Below are 25,545 nucleotides of genomic sequence, written 5' to 3'. Positions count from 1 at the left end.
CTTGATTTGTAGGGAGAGATGTGGAAAAGGTGTAGTAGTCTTATATCTTCTATGTCATTCAAATCTCCAGAGCCCTCATGTAAAGCCCAGGTTCCTTTTTTTAAAATTGTTTATCCTATTACAACTGTCCAATTTTTTCCCTTTTGTCTCCCTCCACCCAGACCACCCCTCTAGTCAAAGTCAATCCTTTTTCCATTGTCCATGTTCATGCATGATTCATACATGTTCTTTGACTAGTCCCTTCCCTTTCCTTTCACCATCCCACCTACTCCCCTCCTATAGTTCCCATGTTTCCAAGCCTCTGGTTCTATTTTTCTTGTTAGTTTATTTTGTTCATTAGATTCCAGTTATAAGTGAGGTTATATAGTATTTGTCTTTCACTGCCTGGCTTATTTCACTTAGCATAATACTCTCCAGTTCCATCCATGCTGTCACATAAGGTAGGAGTTCCTTCTTTCTTCCTGCTGCATAGTACTCCATTGTGTAAATGTACCAGTTTTTTAGTCCACTGATCTGCTTGGGCTATTTCCAACACTTAGCTGTTGTAAACAACACTGCTATGAACATAGAGGTGCATAGGTTCTTCTGAATTGGAGTTTCAGTATTCTTCGGCTATATTTCCAGCAGTGGAATCACTGGGCCATAAGGAAGTTCCATTTTTAATTTTTGAGGTAATTCCATACTGTTTTCCATAGCGGCTGCACCAGTCTGCATTCCCACCAGCAGTGCAGTAGGGTTCCCTTTTCTCCACATTCTCGTCAGTACTTGTTGTTTGCCAATTTATTAATGATGACCGTTCTGACCGGTGTGAGCTGGTATCTCATTGTGGTTTTAGTTTGTATCTCTCTGATAGCTGGTGATGTTGAGCATCCTTTCATATGCCTATGGGCCCTCTGTATGTCCTCCTTGGAGAAGTATCTATTGAGGTCCTTTGTCCATTTTTTAAATTGGTTTGTTTGTCTTCCTGGTGTTGAATCATATGAATTCTTTATATATTTTGGAGATTAAACCCTTGTCCGAGGTATCATTGGCAAATATCTTCTCCCATATAGCTGGTTCCCTTTACATTTTGATGATAGTTTCTTTAGCCGTGCAGAAGCTTAAAAATATGGAACACTTCATAAATTTGTGTGTCTTCCTTGTGCGGGAGCTCATGCTTTGCTTATCTTCTCTGTATTGTTCCAATTTTAGTATATGTGCTGCTGAAGCGAGCACCCAGGTTTCTTAAAAAATTTTTTTTTGTATCTTAGAGAGAGAAAAGAATGGGGGAGGAGAAAGAGAGAGAGAGAGATCGATCAATTTGTTGTTTCATGAATCTATGCATTTATTGGTTGCTTCTTGTATGTGCCCTGACAGGGGATCTAACATGCAACCTGGGTGTATGAGGATGATAATATAACAATCTGAGCTATGTGGGCAAGCCCAGCTTTCTCACCATGCCCACCCCTATGCCTGTTCCCCCAGCCAGGCCTTTCCTGACCACCTTCCTCATACTCCTTGTCTCAGTCATATGGAAAAGAGCTCCACGTGAGCCATGAGCTCTCTCCTTCACAAGTGATAATCCTCTGCTGGGGACATTTCTCCCACAATGCCTTCTACTCTGTGACTATTTTAAGTAACCCCCAGAATCCTTCTCATCTTTCTGGAAGCCTTCCCTTCCCCAGGTTTAGGTCAGAAATATTTCCTGTCTGCTCCAATAGCAGAGACTCTTGACCTGGTATCCAAGGGCCCCTGTGTATTTCTAAGAAACTTTGGTTAAGGAATTTAATGGCTTATGAAATTCCAGGTGTAAATGGATTCAAGGATTAGGTGCTTAAAATAAGTATTCAGGAGTTGGCTTCCCCTCCATCAGTCTGCTTTGATTTTCTCTCTGTTGAGTCTTCATTGGGCAGGCTTTCCCACGTGATGGCTCATAACAGCTTCATGCCCCCCTTAAAACAAAACAAAAAACAAACTCACAAACCTGCTCTCTGCCTTTGAGCAACTTCCCGTTTCTCTTGCAATGGAACTGAAAATCCTTAACATGGTGCACGAGGCCTTAAATAGTAGCTTTTCCTACTTCTCCAGCCTTGTTTTGTTTTGTCACGGTCATTGTCAATCTTTTGTTGTTCCTTTGAAGTAATGTGACTTTTTTTTCCCTAGCAGCTGTTAAGACGATTTGTTCTTCTTTCGTTTTCAGCAGTTTTAGTACAATATATTTAAGGACTTTGTTTGTTGGTGTAGCTATTTAACCTGTTTGGGATTCATAGTGCTTCCTGAATCTGTGCTTTTATGTCTTCTGTCAATTCTGACTACTTCTTTGCTTATTTCTTCATGTATTTCTATTTTTTCTGTTTGTTCTCTCCTCATCTTCTAGGATGAAGTTGCACATTTGTTAGAACTTTTCATTCTGTCCTATGTGTCTGAAATTTATATATATATTCCATGCTTTTTCCTTTCTGTCTGTCATTCTGGATAGTTTATACTGATCTATCTTCTTATTCACTTCTCTTCATCTTTGTCTAATTTTCTGTTTCAAATATCTGACGAGTTTCAATTTCACTTACTGTGTTTTTAGTTCTATGATATCTGTTTTGTTATTTTTTGGTAGACTCCAGTTCTCTGTTAAAATTCTTCATCCTGACCTATCTTTCACTGAACATATTGATTATTGTCACTTTCAAGTCTGCGTATATCTGATAATGTTGATCCTGTATCACCAATGAGATCTGTTTTGTTGACTATATATTTTTCTCTCTTGCTTGGTCTTGCCTCTTGATGCACCTGATAACTTTCGACTGAATGCTGAACATTTTAAATGAAAATCCCCCCAGGGAAGATTTAGTTTCCAGCAGTCATTTAGAGTAGGAGTAACTTGCATTAATCCAATTAGGGACTGAACTGGTTACAGGCTTGCTTTCAGTCTTCAGCCTAGTCAACCCCCTAATTGCCCTTCCTCCTAAAAAATAGTGCTTCAGCAGTCTGATCTAAAAGCCCGAGGTAATACCAGATGCCCTTCTCCTTCGCATCTCTGAACTCCATTTTTTAAATCTCCCCAGCATCCTAAACCAGTAATTTATTCTGTTTAGCTCCTCAGCCTCTTCTCTGCTGTTTTCTGCTCAGCTTTCTGCCTCTGAGTCTAGTCAGCAAATGCCTCAAGGGGGAGAGTAGATCAAGCACCAGGTTCACCCTTCCTCCTTTGAGCTTACTTTCAATCTGTAATCTTGGTCCCTTATATCCTGAGTGACTTGGTGGTCATGAACCTCAATTTCTGTCCCCTAGTCCCATGAGACTATCAAAATCTCCACTCAGTAATTCTCTTTTTGTTGGCTTTTTTGCTCGGCTCTCAGGTTCTCTGCCCAGCCTGTGCCAATCAGCAAATCAGCAAATCAGCAAATCAGCAAATGTCTGGAGCGGGGAATAAGGTAGAAGTTGGGCTTATTGCATAAATATCCCTTTTCTCTGGGACCGTGGTCCCTCTGGTCCTCGCTGCCTTTGTCACTATCCAATGCCTTCAAAAAAGGTTTGTTTTTGGTTTGGTTTTCTTTTTTCTTTTTCATATATTATCCAGCTTTTCTAATTGTTCCTGGTTGGGAGGGTTTGTCTGTTCAGTTCATCTTTGTTTATGCAGAAAGTCAAGGAAGGCAACTAGATTCATTCAACAATAACATTAACAATGTATCAAGACTTACTGCCTGCTTCCAAGAGCATTAATCTCTTGGGGGTCTTTGTGAGAGTGAATGTGTTTTATAATTATGGAACCACCATGCACACATTTAAGGGGAGTGTTTTCTGGGGAAAAATTCTCATCCCTAACTAATTAATTAGCTAGCTAACTGACTAATTTAAGCAACTAACAATTGTTGAGCATTTACTATGTGCCAGAGACTGTTTTAAGAGTTCTACGTATATCATTTCATTTATTCCCTACAACAACTTTGAGAGATGGGTTCTTTTATTATGCCTCCTTTTCAGGTGAGAAGAGTAATGCACAGGCATGCTAAGTGATTTCATAAGATTACTCACCTCATAAGTGGCAAAGGCACAGTTTACACACAGGAAGTCTGAATCCAGAGTCCTTTTCCTAACCACTAAATTATTTTCTATTTCTAACCAAAAAACTATTACTACTTTTAGTGGTGGCAAAAGAAAAAAAAAAAAAAGAGGAGTTCTGAAAACGGAACTAACAAGCAAAATAGAGACAGATCCATCCATGCAGAGCAGGCTGACAGGTCTGGCAGGGCAGGTGGTGGTTAGGGGGTGGAGGGATGGAGCAAAAGGACAAAGGACTCATGGGCATGGACAGCAGTGCAGTGATTCCTGCAGGAGGGGGTACAAGGGGGATACATAGTAATGAAAAAATACAATAAAAATAAATTAAAAAATAAAAGGGGCTTTTCACTTGGAAAAAAATAAGGAGTTCTGAAAGAAATTTGAGTTACGACACTGTCTTAGAAATAAGTTTATGAACTCAGTATAGGAGACAAATCTTATTTATATGCAGAAACTCAGTAATTTATGTTAGAAAACAGCAACAGTTCTTTGTAAATTAAATTTTATGGAAACAAATACACACCACACACATGTATGTATACATGTATACATATATGTAAATATATGCTAAAACCTATAATATTTCTATAAAGGATTAATTGGTGGCAAGTTTGCTAGATAGAATCAAATTTATGTTCTGTTATATGTCAAAAGAAAGAAAGAAACAAAAAACCCTGGTCATTTAAATGTAACATTCAGGTCTTCTTGGTTTAGTAAAATCATGACTCAGAAAAGATACTATACTTTGATTTTCTAAGCACATAAGACTCACATGCTTTCTGTCATTACTTAGCAGAACTTTTTTTAGTCAGTATTAATTTAAAATCACATTTAGCCTTCAGAGGATGGTACAAAGTGTTTTTAAAGCTGTTCTCATAGATGAATCAAAACATTCTGAATAAATCTTCTAGTTGTAGCTATTTCCATACTTTAAGTTCAGTCTTAGCATGATTTAAGCATCCAGTATAGTCTTAGGTACTTAGACCATATTTATTTTTTCAGACATTTTCCCTGAATTCTCTAAGATTATCTTGGTTTCAAATATTCTAGTCCATTGTCTCATTGTCTTTATAAAAGTCAACCAAAGGGATTGAGAAGTACAGATTAGCAGTTACAAAATAGTCACGGGATGTAAAGTACAGCACAGGGAACATAGTCTGTAATATTTTAGTAACTATGTATGGTGCCAGGTGTGTCAGATGAGTACTGGAATCACCGGGGCGGGGGGCGGGCATCACTGGGTAAAGTACATGATTGTCTAACCACTATATAGTACACCTGAAATTAATAGAAAATATTATTGAATGTAAACTGTAATTGAAAAAAAAAAGTAAAGAAGTCAACCCTATTTTCTAAGTTGGGGTTCAAAAAATCTGGTGACCATGCTTTTAATGTTTTTTCTAACTTCTTTCAGAAGAAGACTTCTCTATGAGAAATCCACCCTGTTCTTCTCTTACTAGCTAAGTACCTTAAAAGGTATTGTATTTGTTATTAAGTATTTGACACATTAAGAGTGACAAGTGGTACATATGCAAATTTTTATTTTTGTCTTTGTCTTCTAAGTAGAAATAAGTCATCATATACTGGAGTGGCTTTGTTTATAGAAACTGTTTCTTCATGGAAACAAATAAATTTGTCCCCTGTGTGTCAAAAATTTGGAAGTGGCTTAGCTGAATGGTCCTGGCTCAAGGTTTCCTGTGAGGTTCAAGTCAAAATGTTGCCCAGAGCACCAGTCATCTGAAACCTTCCTGGGGCTGGAGGATTCAATTCTGGGATGGCCCACAATGACAAGGAAGTGCTGGCTGTAGGCAAGAGGTTTAATTTTGTACCAGGTGGATCTCTCCATAAAGCTACTAAAATGTCTTCATGACACAGTGGCTGACTTGTCGCAAACAGAGCGATCTAAGAGAGAATAAGGCAGGAACTCAACTCTCTTTTATGGATCTAGCTTTAGAAGTCATAAACCTTCATTTATATAATATCCTATTAGATGTACAAGTCAGCCCTATTCACTGTGAGAGAGGACAATACAAGGGCATGAACACCAAAGGTGAGAATTAATGGAGGCATCTTGGAGACTGGCTTTTATAGTTATTCATTTAACAATTCTTAATTGAGTATTTGCTTGTCAGTGTGAAAGACAGGAAAAAATGCTAAGTATGGTCCTGGCTTCAGAGGCCCTTATAGTCTTGAAAAAGACACTTAGCAGCAAAAAACAATATATGGTAAATAAATAGTGGTCATTTCAGGCAACAATATTTGTTTATGTGACTCTACATGGAAACGGTCGATGAAGGCTTCAAGGACAGGTGTGATGGTGCTGGGATTGAAAGAATGGTTGAGAAAATTGGAAAAAAGAAAGCCCTAGTTCTTTTTAATTTCCTCTCAGAGCCACTGTGCTTTCCTAACCAAAATTTGAAACTATATTAGATATGGTTTTTTGGTTCAAGCAAAGATGACAACTATGGAGAAGGTGAATTATCAGGAGAATGCTGGAATTTCTCCCAGGAGACAAGGATAGATGAATAACAAGGTCAATGATGTCCTGACTGGAGTGGCTCAGTGGGTTGGGCGTCATCCTGCAAACCAAAAGGTCACTGATTCGATGCCTAGTCAGGGTACATGCCTGGGTTGCAGGCCAGGTCCCCAGCTGGGGCTGTGTGAGAGGAAACCAATAGATATTTCTCTCCCTCTCTCTCTCTCTAAAAATAAATAAATAGACTCTTTAAAAATCAAAAACAAAAATAACGTCAATGGGAAGCAAGTATCACAGGATACCTGGTGATCATGGTAGCAGGAATGCATAGACAAGTTCTCTAGGATTTGACATCAGATGAATATGCTTCATTGACCTTCCTTCTGAGTGCCCAGAAGAGAGTCTGACTGGTCTAGCTTGTGTCATGTGGCTATGCCAGTGGAGGAGATATGGGGCCTATGATTAGCAATCTTTCAGAATCACAAAGAATAGAGAGGGGCTTGATTCTCCAAGAAAGGGAGGACCTTTTTACAAACCCAAATAGTTTTCTATTTCTAAAAAACTGTCTTTGCATTTTAAAGAAAATTGTAGTCTCATCGAGACTCAAACACTATCCTATTTATTTTTAATTTCTTTATGTTGGGGGTGATGCACATGTCAGAGGTAAAATAGCAGAACAATTCCATAGGCACTAAATTTTTTTCGCATAAAGATACCTGATTTATCTTGGGTTTCTGGAGTGTCTAGGTTTGTAATTAATTTGCCTAAGATTTCACAGAATGCTGTTCTCTGGAAATGACCAGTTATCCTTTTCTTCTCAGAAGCAATAAGGCATCCAGAATTTCCCAAGAATTTTTTAATGGTATTTCTCATTTTTTCCCGTGATACTTACCACAGTTCATAATTATTATTCATTATTATCTATAGTGATTAATCTATTTGTTCATTTATTTGAAACATCTGTCCACATCACTAAACCAAAATCTTCACTGCTATTTGTTATAAAGCCAGGTTTTGCAACATCAGTACTACTGACATTTTGAACAGGCTCATTCTTTGTTTTAGGGGACTGTTTTATGCATTGCAGGATGTTTAGTAGCATCCTAGGCTACTTACTAGATGCCAATAGTACTTCCCCAGTTGTGACAACCAAAAAATATCTCCAGATATCCCCTAGGGGACAAAACAAAACCATTCTTAGTCGAGGATCACACACACACACACACACATACACACACACACACACACACACATGTATATATATATATACATATATATGTATATTGGGGAATGCATACATGAATGAATGAATTAACAGATTCATCCAGGAATGTGGTGGAATTTCCAAACCTTGAATCCTTGTGATTTTCCAATCCTTGAATGAATGTTTGTTCCTTCATTATTCTGACTCATTCATTTTTCCATCTCTTCATCCACAAAACATTTACTGAGGACCTATTAGGGAAAGAGGTCAGGGTGCTGTGGATTGTTTACACTCTACAAAGCTCATGGAGCCTGTGCTAGGCATTACAGGGTTAAGAGTGAACAAAATATGAATAACCTTTAGGTTATTGTGCTCCGGAGAGTATGGCAGTTCAACCAACACATTTTGGATCAAGCTTGTCCTAACTACAATGCCTTCCTGCTTCTTCCCTGCTTTCTGTGTCTTAACCATCCTTAACCAGTTCAGATTCACCTTCTCTTTGAAGTCTGTGCAGAGAGGGTCCAGATTGTTCATCTTGCATCAGTGTTTTATAAATCTTATAAATATGACTGGACTTCTTAAAAAAGTGTTTTTGAAGAAGTTTATTAGAGAAGAAAAATCCATAGATGTGAATGCAGTTTGAATCTGACTTCTGCCACCAGTCTAGCTTCATGACCCTGAGCAAGTTACCTAATTGCTGAGGTCCACATAATCTATAAAATAGAAATGGTTTTACCTGTTAAACACCTTGCTTTAGGAGCATATTGAGGATAATATTGAAGATATTAAGTGAAATAATGGGTATTAGTATATTTGATGAGATTAAAAGCACTATACAAATGTAACATTCTGGTATTACTAACATTAAGGATAATATAGCAAAGTTCTTGAGGCAGGGACTGTATTTTATAAGCCTTTGTGTCCCTGGAACCTACCATAGGCTGCATATATGGAAGGGAGCTCCGCAGATGATAGTTGGTGATGCTAATATGGAGTCTTGTGAAGTGTGGATCCCATTCATTATATAAACTTGTTATCTGTGATTATACACTAGCCAATAAATAGTTGTAGAGCCAAATTGAATTTCAAATAATCACCCAAGAAGACTGTATTATTGCTCATGCATATGTATGTTGACACCTTCTGAAGTTATGAGTTGTAAATATTTCATATGAAACATATTTTAAGGACCTAATTGAGTCTTATGGATTTTTATTGAGAACTTTAAAGAATATTTTATTTTGTACAGAAACACATTATATAAGGTAGAAATTCTGGTACTATTTCACTCTGAAGTATATTAAGATTAAAAGTAATGTATTTCAGTGCTTGGATAGATTCATTTTCTTTTTTGTTTTATTATAAAAGAAAGTGACAAATTCTCCAGAATATAGTAAGAGATTAATCAATCTAAAATACTTATCTTCCGCAGCTTTTCCCTGAGTTTTAAAAATTGTTTTAACCAATGTATAAACTCAATTGACAAAAATTTGTTATTGCAAAACTCAGTTAGTTTTACCTTCCTGATATTGGCCCACTTCATGGTAATGCTAAAATTGAACACCATAGTAACAAATTTGTTTTACTAAAAATATTGAGATAACCCAAGTAAGACATTAAGTAAACCCTTGCATTAGCTGAGTTGACCTTTCTGAAAAATAAACACTAAGGAAATATTTTAAGGGAGTTTTTTTATTCTTTCTCAACTTAGGGTTCACTTCCAGTCAAATATTGCCTTTGTTTACAAAGAATTAGGTTAATACCTGTTAAATGTGGCAGTAAAGTTTTACTACATATAGTTAAGTTGTAAAACTAAATGGACTTTATGGGTATAATTTCCAATACAAGCTTTTATGTTTTTTAATGAAAAATAACTGTCTAGTTCAAGGTACTAATTATACATTCACTATAAAGCTTTAAAAAATATTTAGTTTGTTTTTCTAAAATGGGAAATTCTGAATGAGGTTTTTAAAAAGCCCATTAAAAAAGAAGGATGGACACCGAATTTAATGAATATAGCACTAAACCTTTTCTCTGCATAAAGTCAAATAGAAAGAACCTTTGCTGATTGTCTTCTGTGGGCCAAACATAAGTGCTAGCTTCTTCCTCATATGTAGTCACTTAATCTTCAAACAATCCAGTGATGGTATCTTCATTAGAGAGAAGAAAAATCTAAGACTCTTGGGGATGAAGAAACTTGCCTACAATCACAAAGTTTAAAAAGTGCTAAAGCGGGGTTCCAAATCCATTTTCTTAATGTGAAGTCAGTACTTGCATCTGTAAGTACTCAGGGTGATGTGAACTTAGGTGCCGATATGGTAGCTTTCTAACCTTTCCTAAGTTTAGTATGCTAAGATTTGTTGACTTCACGCAGAACAAGCAGACATGTTTACGACCTCTAGACTTCTATATTATTTCCCTAAACTTGACAAAGTAACTATTACTTGTAGTATGCCTATTTAAAAATGTTCATTGGCTACTGTTTTATTTCAAGATGGTGAGCTGAACTTGAGATTTTTATTGATCAAAACCAGTGAGTTTCTTCCTACATTATCATGCAGAAGACAAGTATAAAGGGCTCTGGAGTTGAGTTGCAGCCCAAACCTCACTTATTCAATCATTCTTTCATTCGTTCATATCCTTCTGTTTCCAAATGCAAATGCATCTGATTCTGTCAAAAGGCCAGTTTAAAAAGAGGCACTTCCATGAGACTAAATCTATTTCTTGATGAGAAATGGATAAAAATTTTTTTTAAGTAACCAACAGTCTTTTGTTTCTTTGTAAAATCTGGCTAAGCCTGCAAAATAAAACATGCTGGGATCTCTTAGACAAGGTTAGGGAAGGGGAAGGGATAGTTAGGATGGAATGACTGGCTGGTTCTAGGGTGGCACCATCATTTCAAACCCAGGAAGAGCTGGCAAAATCCAGTCCAATCCAATAGGAATTAGATACTAGGGACCTAATCCAGGGATCAGAGCTATGCTAGAGCTTATCGACCAAAGTAAGTCTCAGCATTAGTGGGGACCCCAGTGCAATTAGGGAGGTTATGGAAGATATTATTAATTTCTTATTCAACATCCATTCTGGCTTCCTTACATATGGTGACAGAAATTGATACTTGTCTCTAATATGGATTTCCCCACCTTCCAGAATTAGAATTCCCAAATATTATCTGGCCACCTAAATTTTTATTTCTCAGCTTCCCTTTCAGCTAAGTATGGCCACATGACTAATGGGAGGCAACCAGAGTGGGACATGGAACTTTCAGGAAGTCTCTTTAAAATCTCCAAGCTTTCTTTCTTCTAGCTAGTTAGAGTATAGATGTGAAGGCTGCAACAGAACGAGCCATTATAGATTAAGAAATATTTTATGGATGGGATATTTGTGTCCCCCCCTCACCCCAAATCCATATGTTGAAGCCCTCCCCCAATGCGATGGTATTAGAGAGGTAGCATTTGCGAGGTAATTAGGTCGAAATGACCTTACAAGAGTGGCGCCCCATCATGGGATTAGTGTCCTTGTAAGAAAAGGAAGAGAAACCAGAGCTCTCTTTGTGCACATTCAAAGAGGAGGTCAGGTGAGCACACAGTGAGATGGTGGCTGTCTGCAAGCCAGGAAGAGTCCTCACTAAGAAGCAAATATGCTAGTACACTGACCTTGGACTTCCCAGCTCCTAGAACTGTGAGAAACAAATGTCTGTTGTTTAAGCCACCCAATGAATGGTATGCTGTTATAGCAGCCAAACTGATTAAAACAATATGCAAGTCCCATGATGAGATAGTGAAACTACAAGATTAAAAGAAGCATCAAGCCAGCCCTGGACTGCTTATGTCAATATGAACTTAATTCTAACTGTGACAAAAATAGAATTTCTATATTTCTATATTATTGGGGCTGGTAATGTAGCCAACAATAAAACTATGTTTCCCAGCTTCTCTTGAAGTGAAAATTATGATGGAATTCTGGAAAGTTTCTTTTAAAAATGTATAGAGAACTTGAGGAAGTCCGTGTCTTCCCTCCTTCCTTCCTACTGCTTGAAATGTGGATCTGGTAGATGCAGTATTTTGGATCATGGGAGTCCTTGAAGTACAGGGTAATAGGAGTTTTTCTCTTGTATTTTCCAAAGTTCCTTGATGACTTTTATCAGTATTGGACCACTTGCTTTTGGACTTCTTTTACACAAAGAAACAAACCTTTTGGTTTTAAGCCTCTTTATTCTGGGTTTTATATTAGGTGCAGCCAAATCTAACAAGAAGGTATAGGAAAAATAGGTCAACCCTAGAGATCTGGGCCATGGGGCCTGTGTCTCATCTAGTTGAAAAATTGGAGTGGAAGTAACAAATTCCTGACAACCACCTGACTGACTAGTCAGGTCACTGTTAGGTCTCTGACCCAATGTATGGGTGTAGCTCATTTGGGCCCTGCTCATTGGTGGGTAGAAGTAGCTAGTGTGCTGCCTGACTCGGTACTCACCATGCTGGGCACAGCTGGGCCTGCAAGGGTCAGGCTTTTAGTACCTGACATGGGCTGGGCAGAGGCAGAAGCGGGCGGGAACGGACGTAGCCTCTTTTAGGCACTGTTAAGGCAGAGGCGATGTGCTGAATCTCTTTCTCTTCTTGCAGCTGTGATCTGCTGGATGACTCTCTAACCTCCAGGCCTGTGAGACTCAGCTTTGCGACTCTCTCTGAGTCATGTGTGGGCCAGCTGCAGCCCTACTGGTCCTCATTTCCCCTACATTGATCTCATTTACTCTCTGGGGATTAATTGGACTGTGAATACTCTGGACTCCAAAGTGTGGGAAAACTGGAGACACAAACAACAGAAACCTTCACGCTATAGGGGCAGAGAGTTGCATCGTTTCTCTTGGTTAGCATCACGTAAGACCCAGCATGTGGTTTTGTGCTGGTGACATTTCCTAGTCAGGGACACTTCTAGGCAGTGACTCAAGGAGGCAGTCTGCTGCTGAGCAAGGAGAAGGCAGGTCTGTGTTTTGGAGTTCAGGGAACCCTGGGTTGATATAAAAACTATCAGCCTAGAACTTTTGCTATCAAAGAGGTAAGGTGGTGGGAACAGCTGTGAAATATAAAGTGTCCTACAGATTATTTTAATTGTATCAATGGGGAGAGTAACAACAAAATCACCCTCAGTGACTCCTTTCAACATGCCGGGAGATGGCAGTTTGCCCTCTTGTTAATTTCCCCTCATTAAGGCTGCTCTTGGGAATTATTTTAACCAAAGTTCATGTAGATTATTAAAAAATGGGGAAATAGGAACATTTAGAGTGACTTGCCTCAGAACCTATTCTTTCCTGGGGGTGATCTGTTTAGAATACTATTGCAAACCTGAATGACAAATCAGTATACCTTAAAATTAACCATGCTAATAACAGAATATACTAGTTTTGTATGATGCATATTGATCATGTACCTCATATACATCTTAATTATGTTCTCCATTTACCATTATTTACCCCATTTTCAAAAGTGTGTTTTGTTACTAGGTGTTATGTGAAGAAATGGCGGTAGAATAATTTTGGGAAATGTTGGGTAAGCATAGTTGAGCTGGAAAATTGTTACTGGTGTGTGAGACTAGTGGGAGGGAACTGCTCAAGGTGCACATCCTGGAGTAAGGCTTTTAATTGCCCGCCCCCCCCCCAAGAAATTTGATGGGGTTGAGGGTAATTTTCTCTGCCCCTATTATCAGAGAACAGGCTTCCTCATATCTGGGCTTGCCTGTTCAAATGTTTCCTCCTGAAATGGCTCATCTGGGGGAATGAGACCAAGTCAAAGAAAGAGATGAGGTGACTCATCGTGGCCATTGTGGTGTCATAGATTTTGATTTTTTTCTGTGTCTGACATCCTTGGTTTTCCAGCCGTCCATGTATCCTGGGAGCTACTTCATGTCCTCTCTGTGACTCCCTTTTCGCCTTAGGTAAGCAGAGGTCCTGCTGCTGCCTACAGCCCAGGACATGGACTAAGGCAGAACTGACATGAGTTTCTTCACTTCTGGGCTCTCGGAACCTTTAACAGGCTAGTCTGCATCATGATTCTCCCGAAGGTGATCAAGGAATCAAGAATGGGGAATTTTCCAAGTATTTTCTCCAGAAGCTCTACCTCCACACCGCCTTCCAAATTCCCCCAACATTCCTTAGGGTTGCCATTAGAAATACTAATTTAGTAAGTCACTGTTGAGCTAAATCAGAAGACATCAAGGTGGTGGTAGAGGAGAGTTAATTTAACTGAAAAAGGTGAACAGTTTTCTTCCTGCTTTATCATAAATCCAGGATCTCACAATAGATTATGTTCTTATCATAGATTCATAGTTAATCTTTCTCTAGAGGACCATCATTGGCTTCATGCACACTGAATATATCCTCTGAGCTGGCAAGGAGATCCTGCGACCACAGTGGATACTTGTGGAGCATTTTGTAGAAGCCAAAATACATCTTATTTTTACCCGATCCATTACATCTGCTAATGACTTAGGTCAACTGGGTAAGCAATGTGGTCATCCATAATTAATTTTGCTATTCGTTATAGCCAATTATTTTAACCACTGGATCATTTGTATTTTTATACAATCTGCAGTCTTCCAGGAACATACAAAAGCTTAATGGGTTGTATAATGTGCAATCCCTGATCCATGATTAACATGCTGTTTAATGAGTACAATTTTAAGAAAGCTGAAACTTCAGGTCCCCAGCTTCTTCTACAAAACCAGAAACTGGAATGAAAAGTTTGCAACAGTAATGGGTTTTGAATGTTTTAAATGGAAGTTAGTATCACATAAATGAGACTTTCCTTGCAAGTTACAAGCTGGGAGCACCCCCCACCCCTCCTTTTCACAGCATGTTGAGATGTTAATGAACAGGGGCAGCACTGGGAACTTGTTAACAATACTGATTTCTGGCTTCCAACCCTAGATATTCCAGTTTAGTAGGTCCAAGCTTGGTAAGGCATGAGTTTTTCCAACAAATGTACCAGGAAATTTTGACACAAGTGTTGATGCTTCACACTTTTGGAAATATTAGACTAAAATTTTATTTAAGGTTTATTGAGTGAGCAGGCTACTGGCTTCCTCAGCTGGGCAAATCGTAGGCCAAGAGATTGTTCAGGGATACCTGGACATGGTGTTTCTCTCTGGTTTCTCTTTCTGGAGAAGCATGTGGCCTCATAAAGGCTGAATGTGATCAAGAACCAGAGGACCCCAATATTTGTAAACATTTCCTTAATGCAGGCCCACAGCTTGTTAGAGGAAGTTTGTCTGGAATACTAGGTATGGAAGGCTGTAGTGTAGCCAAATCTGGGCTTTCCCAGCTCTGTTAGCTTTTATTTTCTGTAGATGCTGTTTCCAACACCTGGCTGCATCCCCCCTTTAACAGTTACAAAAGCCATGAGTAGCTATACTGAGATATGCTGTGCCTGCTCCTGTCTCTTGGCTGCCATACTTCCAATAATTTTCTGTATCCTTGGCTGAATACGGAGCACTCAATCCAGTCTGATAGGCAGGTGAATGTGTGTGCCTGAAATGTGATGGAGTGCAATGATGGACTCCAGTTCTTGACCTGCCCCCCCTGAAGTGCCAGGGGAAAGGTGATGGTTAGTGATAAAATCATTTATTCAATCCTCTAACAATTTCTGAGTGTTTGGCTTTGCTTCTTACTGGTAACTCTGGGCAGTTACTTAACCTTTGCAATTCTCAGCTGAAAAATGATATCATAATAACCTTCCCTTTTAGATTGTTGGTAGGGTTAAATGAGATTAGGTATGTAAAGTATTTAACGTGATTCTGGGCACAAGGACCTCAAAAATGTTAACCATCTGTCTCCTCTCACTCTTTCTCTCCTGACCTCCTTTCTTATCTGTCCCCTACTCCCTTCTCCAAAGTGACAGGCAGTTTTAGAATTTCTATTTAGGAAGGAGGCTTGGGTTAAAAATCAAGTTGAAAGGTGAGGAGGAGTGGGCTAGAAAAATTGCTTTGAGATTGAGTTTGCCGAGTTTGCCAAGTGTAGTTTTCCTTGGGTTATCCGTTTGTTTGGAATGGCTGAGGATGGGGCACTGCAATAAGTTACAATGTCAAGGACCTTGGGAGATGCAAAGATGATGGAGACACTCATTTTGCTTAAGGAGAATGATTGTGGAAGACATTTGTGGTTTGATTAGCTACTTCATAAATAAGGCAACTTATATGACTCATGTAAGAACAGAGGTACCCTTGGCCAGGAGGGCATAAAAGACAGAGCAATTAATTCTTGGACAATATGTTATATCCATATTTAGGATCAGAAAAAAGGATCTGCCTGTCTGCCAAAAATAACAATACAGTTGTGTGTATATTGCATCAAGTAGATTATTAGGGAAAATATAAGCAAAGGCAATACTGTATATATCAAAGCATAGCTACAGAATCTGAAAGAAAGTGGTAGCAGAAGGATCTGAAGGACTTTTTCCCTACAGCAGAGTTCTGATTTCACACACCAACCTTGTTAAGGAAGTTCTGTTTCTTTGCAGAAGTAGTGAAGGTAAAGTTGAGAGATACTAGGAAAAACGAGAGATACTAGGAAAAACCAGTGTTTGCCTTTTGTTGTAGGCAATAAATTGTGTGGGAAATGCCAATTTCAAAATTCTGCCTTTCTACATGATTCAGTGTAAGACAGAATCATTGTTGTTGACTATCAAATCTATCTCAAAGACTCAAAAATCATTAATGTCCAATAATACTGATTTGTTTTCTGTTAAATCTGAGTCTTGCAGGTTCTATAAGTCTTTTCTTTGGCAGGAAATTCAATAATTTGTTATCACTGAAGGTGAAGTAGTCTCAAAAATGTTTAGTTTGGTTTTGGTGTTATATACCTTTAGTCCATAAAATGCTAGTTGTATCTCTATAATTCTTTCCTGGAGAATTAATTAAGTTTCTTGTTTCTGAAATTTACTACATGACTGTGTTTTTGTTAGAGGTCTGGTGGGAATTCTCATTTATTTTTGGTCTTCATTTTATGGGAACAATTTCTATGTTAAAAATTGCAGAATGGAGAAGCACAGGCCAATAATGCTTTGATATGACAAGTTTTTCTAGTTTATTTGTTCTGATGAAAATAAGATTGGCAACACCAAAACCTGACAGAAAATGTAAAAAAAAAAAAGGCTTCTTGGAAGTGTTTATCTTTTAAAAATGCTGATTTTCAAACATTAAGCTCATATCTCAAAGTATTATTTATTGAACGACAAATACTGTGTTGACTAGCAGTGAAAAATCCCATAATATAAAGATATTCACTGGGGAAAGCTCATGGAACGTATATGCATGAAAGTCTTTTGAGAGAACCAGAATAAATTGTATTTTTTAATGGCCTTGAAATACAAATAATAGAACACAAAACTTAGTTAGCTTGAGAGTATCCCAATTTGGATGCAAAGCTTGAGTCTATTTAAAGTTACAGGATTTAAAAAATAGAATTGATACAAGAAGCTTCTTTGAGAAAGACCCTGGTGCTGTTCGTTTTGACTGACCAGGCACACTCCATCTAACCCAGGTGGGTTCCAGGTTTCTGATTTCCTTATGTCCGTGCACTTTGATATTGGGAGTACTTTTTGAGAAAACAGCGTGTTTGGAAACCAGAAGAGGCTGTATTGAGGGAGCCAATAGTACATCCCCCCGCTGGATTTTATTATTTATTTCTTTATTTAGAGGGGATGGGAATGAGAAAGAGAAGGGAAGAAATATTGATGTAAGAAACACCCATCCTTTGCCTCTTGAACACACCTGGACCTGGACAAACCCGCAACCCAGGCATGTGCCCTGATCGCGAATCCAACCGGCGACATTTCGCTTCACCGGGATGAATGCCCAAATCAACTGAGCCACAGTGGTCAAGGCAATGGTACATTTTAAATTTGTTGCAAGTAATAACAAATGTTCTAGAGCGACCAGTCCTTGTCAGTCATCATACCTCCTTAGTAAGAGTCCTTCCCCCAGATTCTGCAGGTTGGCTGGTTTGTGCAACATTCCTCCTTCTTCAACTATTGGACACCTGGCAGATGGGGAACCCAGCCAGGAGTGGGCTGAGCCAATCAGATTCACTTTCTTAAGATTTAAATAAAGGGGCCTGGAGTGGCGAGTAGTTCATGGTGAACTGAAACGTCTCTCAGCATTTGGTGCTGCGGGAAGACAGGCATGTGTCCCTGTAACATTCTGATGCTGCTGGGGAGCTGAGAAGCCATGTAGAGACAGAGGAAGAGGGACTCAGAGAGGCCCCAGGGAAGGGAACTGCCCTGGCTTGAGAAGCAGATTTTGTGACCTCCAGGGAGGTGCTGGAGGCAGTCTCCGTCTGTACTTGCACTTTCGGTTCTGAGGAGGTTTTGGCGTCACTTCACTTGCTGCTCCTGTGCTCCCCTGAATCCTTACTAACACCCCTGCTACAGGTTTGCTGGTGTGACTATGCTTCTGTTGTTTACAACTACAAAAGCCTGACCAGGACAGAAATGAAATCATTAGTATTGTGGCTTCTCCTTTTGAAACACTGTTTTATACATATTCATGAATTTATAGCAGTTATTTGCAGCATTGCTTCATAAACATTGCTCATGAAGGTTGGCCTTTCAAGACAGAAAGAGAAAATGCTCTTCTGTTGGAATTGGGGATGAGTGGAGTCATGGAATGACCTTTGAGTATAGTTTACCAAAAGCCAAACTGGCCACCTGCCTTTACTCAGAAGTGTAAGACCCAGCCCATTGCCACAATGAACCTGCAATTCAGAGACAAAAGTAACACCTGAAACAACCAGAGAACAGTTGGAAGCAGAGGATGAGTCCATGTTTCATTGTGACATACTGACTAGATGGGAATTAGATCTGAGGAGGGGAGGTCAGGACAGAATGGATCCTTGGAAATGATTGAGAGAGGCAGGAAGTGAGCTGCAATAAAGAGGGCTCAGTCTTCCGATGGGTGTCTGAGCTAGGGTGGAGGAGGGTGTCAGCAAGTGCAGGGAGGTAGGAGGGTGCCATATGTGAGGGTCCCATGTGTAAGTGGGTGCTGACTGTCTCTGCAAGTGGGGTCCCCGCCTCATCCTGAGCCTCTGGTTTGCTTGGGCAGACGAGACATATAGAGATGAAAATGCATTAAAAATGGATTGCAAGACAAGAAGTGAAAGAAATGTTCTAAAAAGGTTGTCAGAGAAAGAAGAGTTCTTTATGACCTGGAGGGGGTTGAAACAGAATGAATGAACTGAGAAATGGTAGGCAGAAGAGTGGTTTGGAAATGAAACTGGTGAAGCTGGTGGGCCAGATGCTGAGAAGTATGAACTCAGGCTGATAGAGATGTAAACAGTGGTTCTCAACACTTTTGCTCACAATGAAAGCTTTTTCTTAATAAATTTGAAGTGGAAGCCCAGTGAACCAAACAGATGCAAATGATTAGCTCTAGGTGAAGTGGAAGAGTGGGTCTGTGACCCACCTCTCCGATCCCATGCCCCCCATGCTACCCCAGAGGCATGTCCACAGTACTTAAGTGCTCCTCTGGCAGTTACTTGAAAGCGCAAAGCAGTAGGAAGTAGGGAGAGGTTGCAGAGTCAGGGTGCTGGATGAGCAGTACAGCTTCACGGAAACTTACTGCTGGGTGAACCCGGAGAGTAAGGAAAGGAGAACAAAACAGGTAACTAGGAAGGGACTCAGGTGTGAGGGACTGAGAGCTCCCTCTGGAAGTGGGAGTGGGGGACATAGAGGGAATGGAGAGGAGACACCTATCCTGCTTCTCATGTCTATCAAAACTGATCATTATACCTTCTACTGTCCCTTGGCTTTCATTTCTAGTGCTGGTGTGCATAAGCTCCTTTAGAATATTGAGTGAGGAGTTTTCAACATGTCCCTAAGCTGCAATCCTTATGCTGGGAATAAAGAAATGTTAATAGAGGAGCAGTGCCAACTGCTTAATTCTCAGGGTTCAACTCATAGGTGTGCCTTCTAGAAGCATACCTGTCTCTCCTCTTCCAGATGTAAGCTGTCTTTTATGTATTTCTGACATTTTTACAGTTTCCTGCTTAGGAAGAAAGTGTGCTTCCCAGGGGGTTATATTAAATTGAATTGATTGTCAGGCAGCATTGAATAGTTACAACAAAAAAGAAAGCAGGCCACATTCATCTCTCTAGCTCTTTATGTTCATGCACCATTTTTTTCTGCTTCCAAATTAAGGTTTGATTGGTTTTGTCCAGTTATCCCAGCTTCCCATCCTAAAACACTGAGCCATTTGAACTGATTTCAATGAGTGGTAAGGTTACAATGACAGAGACCCTAAGCGGGGACACTGATGGACTCACCCATTCACCAACATCCATATTCTTCATTAACCAAGCTGAGCTGATTGAAATATCTTAGCAACCAATCCACATTACCCGTGTTGAAGTAATTTGGAGAATTGGGAAAATAACATGGGTCCATCATGAAAGACTAATGTGTGAGGCTCAGATCTTGAGTTCCTTAATGGTCAGATTTGCATTGTAGTTAAGAACCTAAGGAAATCCACATACTAAAAAAGTAGAAAAGAGGAACAAAAAAACCCCTGACTTTTCAAGGTGGTCATTATTTGCTAATTAAATATTAAAATTCCCTTATGAAATTAAAAGGGGGGAAAAGATAACTGGACCAAATATTTCTAAGTAAACATTGTGAAACACATTCTGTTTGTGCTGTTCCTCTGCTCAAAAACTCTGTAAGATAAAATCAGGCCTCTCTGTGGAGTGGCTCAAGCCTGCCTTGCCAGCCAGGCACCCCACAGACCCAGTCCCAGGGTCCCATCTCTGCCCTTTGCTCCTGCTGCTGTGAACCCCTGGAATGTTTGTACTGCCATCATGCCGGGACCCTATGGAAGCCCCATCAGCTGGTTTACGTGCCACTGTTCCCTTCTGTGAAAACTTCCCTCCAGTGTCCCTGGAAGAGCTGCTCTCTTTCCTGTGCCTTCCTTTTAAGGTTGGAACTGTGTTCATGGGACATTTCCTCCTTTTTTTCTTCTTTAAGATATTTGTATGTATGACATGAACTTTACGTGTGACCTGTAAACCTTGTTTGACACATTGATAAATAGTGGGGGAAGCATGGGCTTTGGGATCAAGCTGATCTGAGTTCAAATTTTAGGTCCACCACCACGTATCTGGGCTTAAGCAAATTCTATTTCTCCTCTGTGCCTGCATATCAGCTGTTAATAGGAATCACATTAACTACTTCCCAGGGTGACTGAGAGAATGCCAGAGATCAAGAATGTGAAGTCTAGACTGGCCCCTGACTTCTACAGACACTGAATGTTAATTTGCCTTTGGTGTACTCCGCATCTGTTTAGTCCAGTTAGTTCCCTGCAGTGTTAAGGGGCTCAGGAACGTTTTTCAATTGAATTAAATTGAATAAGGGATTAGGTTTGGGACTTTGCCAGCAAAATTAACTCTTTTCAGACCTCTTAGTACTATTCACTACATCTAAATAATAATTTGCAAAATAGACCAGAAAGCAAAACATTATGTTTTATCCCCCCCCTTTTTTTTGTAAGGAGGAGACCCATTTACTGGGGGGCAGCAGCCAAACAGAAAACATGTACCTTCTGCCTCAGTCCTAGAAGCAGAACTCTTTTCCGGGCAAAGGGTTGGCTGGTTTCTAGGCCTCTCTGATGGAGAAATCATGAATGGTGTGCCAGAGTTGGTGGTGGTTAGGGCCAGCAGTCACGGAGTACAGGCTCTGGCCTGTGTGTGGGCTCTGGGGTGATATAAGCCCCCTGCCTCAATAGCTCTGGCTTTCTGGCATGGTTCATATGATTAAGCAGTGCACTTCATAAAGCCATAATAGAACTTCTATAAGGTGCCTGAGCCCAGACCGGGTAAAGCATCTCATTCACACCTAAAGAACTGTTTGCATCAGGAGTATGTTATTTTATTGTTAGTGGCTTCCATACCGAGACTTAAGAATCATAAATTCATACTTATCTTGGATAGATTTTTCTGATCTTAAAAAGTACTACTTGTTCATTGCAGATAATTTGAAAAGTACTGAAAAGCACATGACATGCCTAGATATTAACAGTTTTTATTTTCAAAAATGATTACATCCTATATGTGCTGTTTTGCAGACTGTATTTGTATCTAAAGAATTTATTATGTTCATTTTCCTATGTCAGTAAATTTTCTTCTACAACACTAAGTTAACAGCTGCCTAGTATTTCTTCACATAGAGGTTCTGAGTTTTACTTATCTAACTCCCTAGAGTAGGAAATTTTTAATAATGCTGAAGTAGATATTCTTTTATATACACCATTTCATATATTCTTTTTGGATAAGTTCCTAGAAAAGGATTGCTAGAAAGAGTGCATGTGTAAATTTGCCAAATTGCAACATTTGTGCCAATTTTTACTCTATTATTTGACAGCTATATTACTTCCAATTTTATTGTTATGGTAAATTATACTGTGAAAACATCCTTGAACATGATATTTTTGCAGATCTATTGTTTTCTTAGGGTAAAATCCTTAGAAATACAAGTGAGTATCAAACAGAAACATTTTTGAAGCTTTTCACCTATATTGCCAAATTTTCTTCTAGAAAGGTTGTTCATTTTGACCTTTAGTGATTACAATTCTATTTATGTCTCAGGATGCTTGCAGCATGTAACTTATCATTTAAAAAAAACTTTGTTAATGAGATAGACAAGAACGGTAGTTTAATATTTTAATTTGTATTTCTTTGATTGTTAGTGAGGTTGAACATGATTTTATGTGTTGTTTTTAACCTCAAGATTTATTAATATAGCAGCTCAGCTTAACAAGTAGTTTTTAAAGATATTAGAATTAGACCACAAGACTTTTATTTCAGCTGAATTAATTAGCTTTGATACTATTAGTCAAAAACTATTTATTGAGCACTGACTACCTGCAGGACCCTGTGACTGCCATAGAAATGACGCAGCAGATGAGAAAGGGTGAGCTCCTGTCTCTAAGAAAATGACTTGCTGGAGAGAAAATACAGATGCATACAAATAGATAATTTAAAGTGGAAAACCTTGTGTTTTATTTACTTAAAATTTGTAATATCTAAAAGAATATTTGATAATATCAACTGATCTGACTACTAATGGCAAGTAGCATAGATCCAATAAAACTATTGAGACAGATTAAAGAATGGAATTTACCTTGAGCTTAAAATAAGGAAATGACTAAATTACTAATGACAATGCATGAAACTTAACTCCGAGCTTCTTGGCAGCCAGAAAGAAATGTGAAGTTTCATGTAGCTGTCATTAGCTAATGGAAGGATGTGTGCAAGTGTGTTTCAGAGGATAAAATCTTTCTAGTACTGTACCAGCAGAAGAATTCTCACATAGGTCTTCCTATAAGAAGCACTGAACTATATAATGAACAGTGTCTTTGAAAATTCAGTCCCCACATGACTATTTCTTATAGTAACCAAAAAAAAAAAAAAAAAAAAAAAAAAAAAAAAAAAAAAAGAAAAGGAAAAGAAAGAAAAAGGCATAGTCTAGAAATACTAAGGGGAGTTAGATGTATGCCCTTTTGATCATCTAATTTAGTACAGGAGTCGAGCTTTGAGAATATAGAGTCAATGTGAATAGCATAAATCTTTGGCCAACCTATTTCAGCCATCTGTTTCAATTGGTGTTTTGATAGACTCTCTACCAGTGACTGAAGATAATTAAAGATGACTAAAACACAAGATTGTTAATGCCCAGCAAACCAAAGTATAAGTATCCAGTTATTGATCATTAGTTTTCCATGTTTCATTTATTCATTTTTGCATTCAACAAATATTTAATTAAGTCTGAGATACTGAGCTAGGGCCTGTCTTCAGGAGATCATAACTTCATAAAAGGAGAGAAATAGATAAAATATAACTATTATAATAGCAATAAATGCAAAATATAAGAGAACATAGAAGAAAAAGTAAATCTGTGTCTCCTTGTGTGATGTCAGTAAAGGCTTCTGAGAGGAAGTAACATTTGATCTAAGCCTAGATCAGATAGAGAAGGTGAGAAAGGCTTTCTAGGCAAAAGGCACATCATATGCAAAAGCATGAATGTATAAAAGTACAAGATGTGTCAGCAAAAGATAAGTAGACTGCTGTGGTCACAGTGTAGGGTGCTAGGGGCAGGAAATGTAAGGTGTAGCAGGCCAGGTGGAGTGGGCTTTATCCTCTAAATCTGTGCTGTTCAACATGGAGCCATCAGTTATATGAGGCTGTTCATGTTTAATTAGAATTAAACATAATAAAAATTTATTTCCTCAGTTGTGCTAGTCACATTTCAAATGCTCCACAGCCACATGTGGCTAGTGACAATCATATTGAAAGCATAGACACAGAAATTTTCACAATTGCAGAAAATCCTATTACATAGCACTGCTATAGACAAGAAAGTACCTTGAAAGTCTGTTGAACAGTGGAATAAAGTGACCAGACTGGTGTCTTAGAAATAGATTGAATTGGAAAAGAAATGAGGGTCAAGCTAAAAGAAAATGAGTTACAATGGTAATGGAGAAATCTAAAACATTTGGAAGGTAGAAGCAGCATGACTAATTAGATGGATGAAGGCATGTAGTTAAAACCACCAATGATGGTTCATGGCTTGGAGGAGAGTGATAAGTGATACCACTCATGCAAACAGGGATTTGAGGAAGAGGTCTACTAGAAAAAGCAACAAGTTCAGTGTTGGACATGTTGCAACTGAGGTACCTATGGGATCTCTAAATGGACAGGGAGTTTAATGTCCATAAAAGAGGGTACCTCTTTCAGAAAGTTGTGGGAGTCCTCAGTATTTGAGATGACCATGTAAAATAATATCAGCTAACAGAGATATAGGATTTATAGTGACAGGCACTGTTTGACGTGCTTTACATATACTTCAGCTCCTATAATCTTCCCTGAAAATATGTAAGGTAGGACTTACTATTATTAATCCTATTTTATAGGATGAGGAAATTGAGGTGCAAAGAAGTTATATAATTTATTGCCCAAGCTCACACTGGTATGTGCTGGAGTTGAGATCTGAATTCAGACAAATTACTTAACCAAAAATCTGTACACAAAGGATGGTGTGGCAGGCTACAAAGGCATGTGGGTTTGAATATTTATGGAAAAAATCCCACGAAATTCTAAAAATTAAATCGCGTTTAATTGAATAATAGAAGTAATTTTTACCAAAAAAATAAAGTAGAATAATTTGGAGCTGATTAGAAAAATTTGGACCCATGCTGATTATGTAGTATTGGTTGAAACCATGGGAATCAGTGTGTTTGCAAGGAGGAATGTGAAGGTGGGGAGGAAAGAGGACCCAGAACTAAACCCTGGAGAACATGGATATTCAAGAGGAGCTGGCAAATGAGACCGAGGACCAAGAGGGAGAGACATGCCAGAAGATAGAAGAAGAAAGTAGCCATCAAAGAGGAAATGGTCCAAAGATACAGTTCAGGTGTAACTGTATAAGTTTCCAGTGACTTTCCCAAGAAGGAGTGTATTGTAGGCCTTTGTCAGAACAGTTTTTATGGTATTGAGGGTGCTGGAGCCGGAAGGTAGTAGAGTGAGAAATGCATAGAAGTGAAGAGTGTAGACAAGCCTTTGAGAAGTTTGATGGTGAGAAGAAGGGTAGGATTCTAGGCATAAAAGTCTTAAATAGTAATGTGTAGGTGGAAAAGGACCACTCCATCTGCCTGAAGAAACGAGCCACTAGAATTCCTGCATACTAGTTTACAGCTTTTCTCAAAAGCAGCTTTGTAGCAGCTCAAATACTTGAATAAAGACTTCATTGAAACAACAGAGTCCTGAAACTCAAAGAAGGTGCAGGTGATATATAATTAC

At 38.8% G+C, this 25,545-nt stretch overlaps 1 pseudogene; it reads right to left on the bottom strand.

Annotated features, from left to right (window-relative positions):
• Positions 1–1,102: 1,102 nt before the first annotated feature.
• On the bottom strand, positions 1,103–1,215 carry LOC150010132 (U6 spliceosomal RNA; annotated as a pseudogene).
• Positions 1,216–25,545: the final 24,330 nt, after the last annotated feature.

Source organism: Furipterus horrens, unplaced genomic scaffold (assembly GCF_987537825.1).
Source record: "Furipterus horrens unplaced genomic scaffold, mFurHor1.1.pri manual_scaffold_5, whole genome shotgun sequence".
Lineage (NCBI taxonomy): Eukaryota > Metazoa > Chordata > Mammalia > Chiroptera > Furipteridae > Furipterus > Furipterus horrens.
The sequence above is the reverse complement of the archived record's forward strand: the minus strand, read 5'-3'. Positions and strand labels throughout refer to the sequence as shown.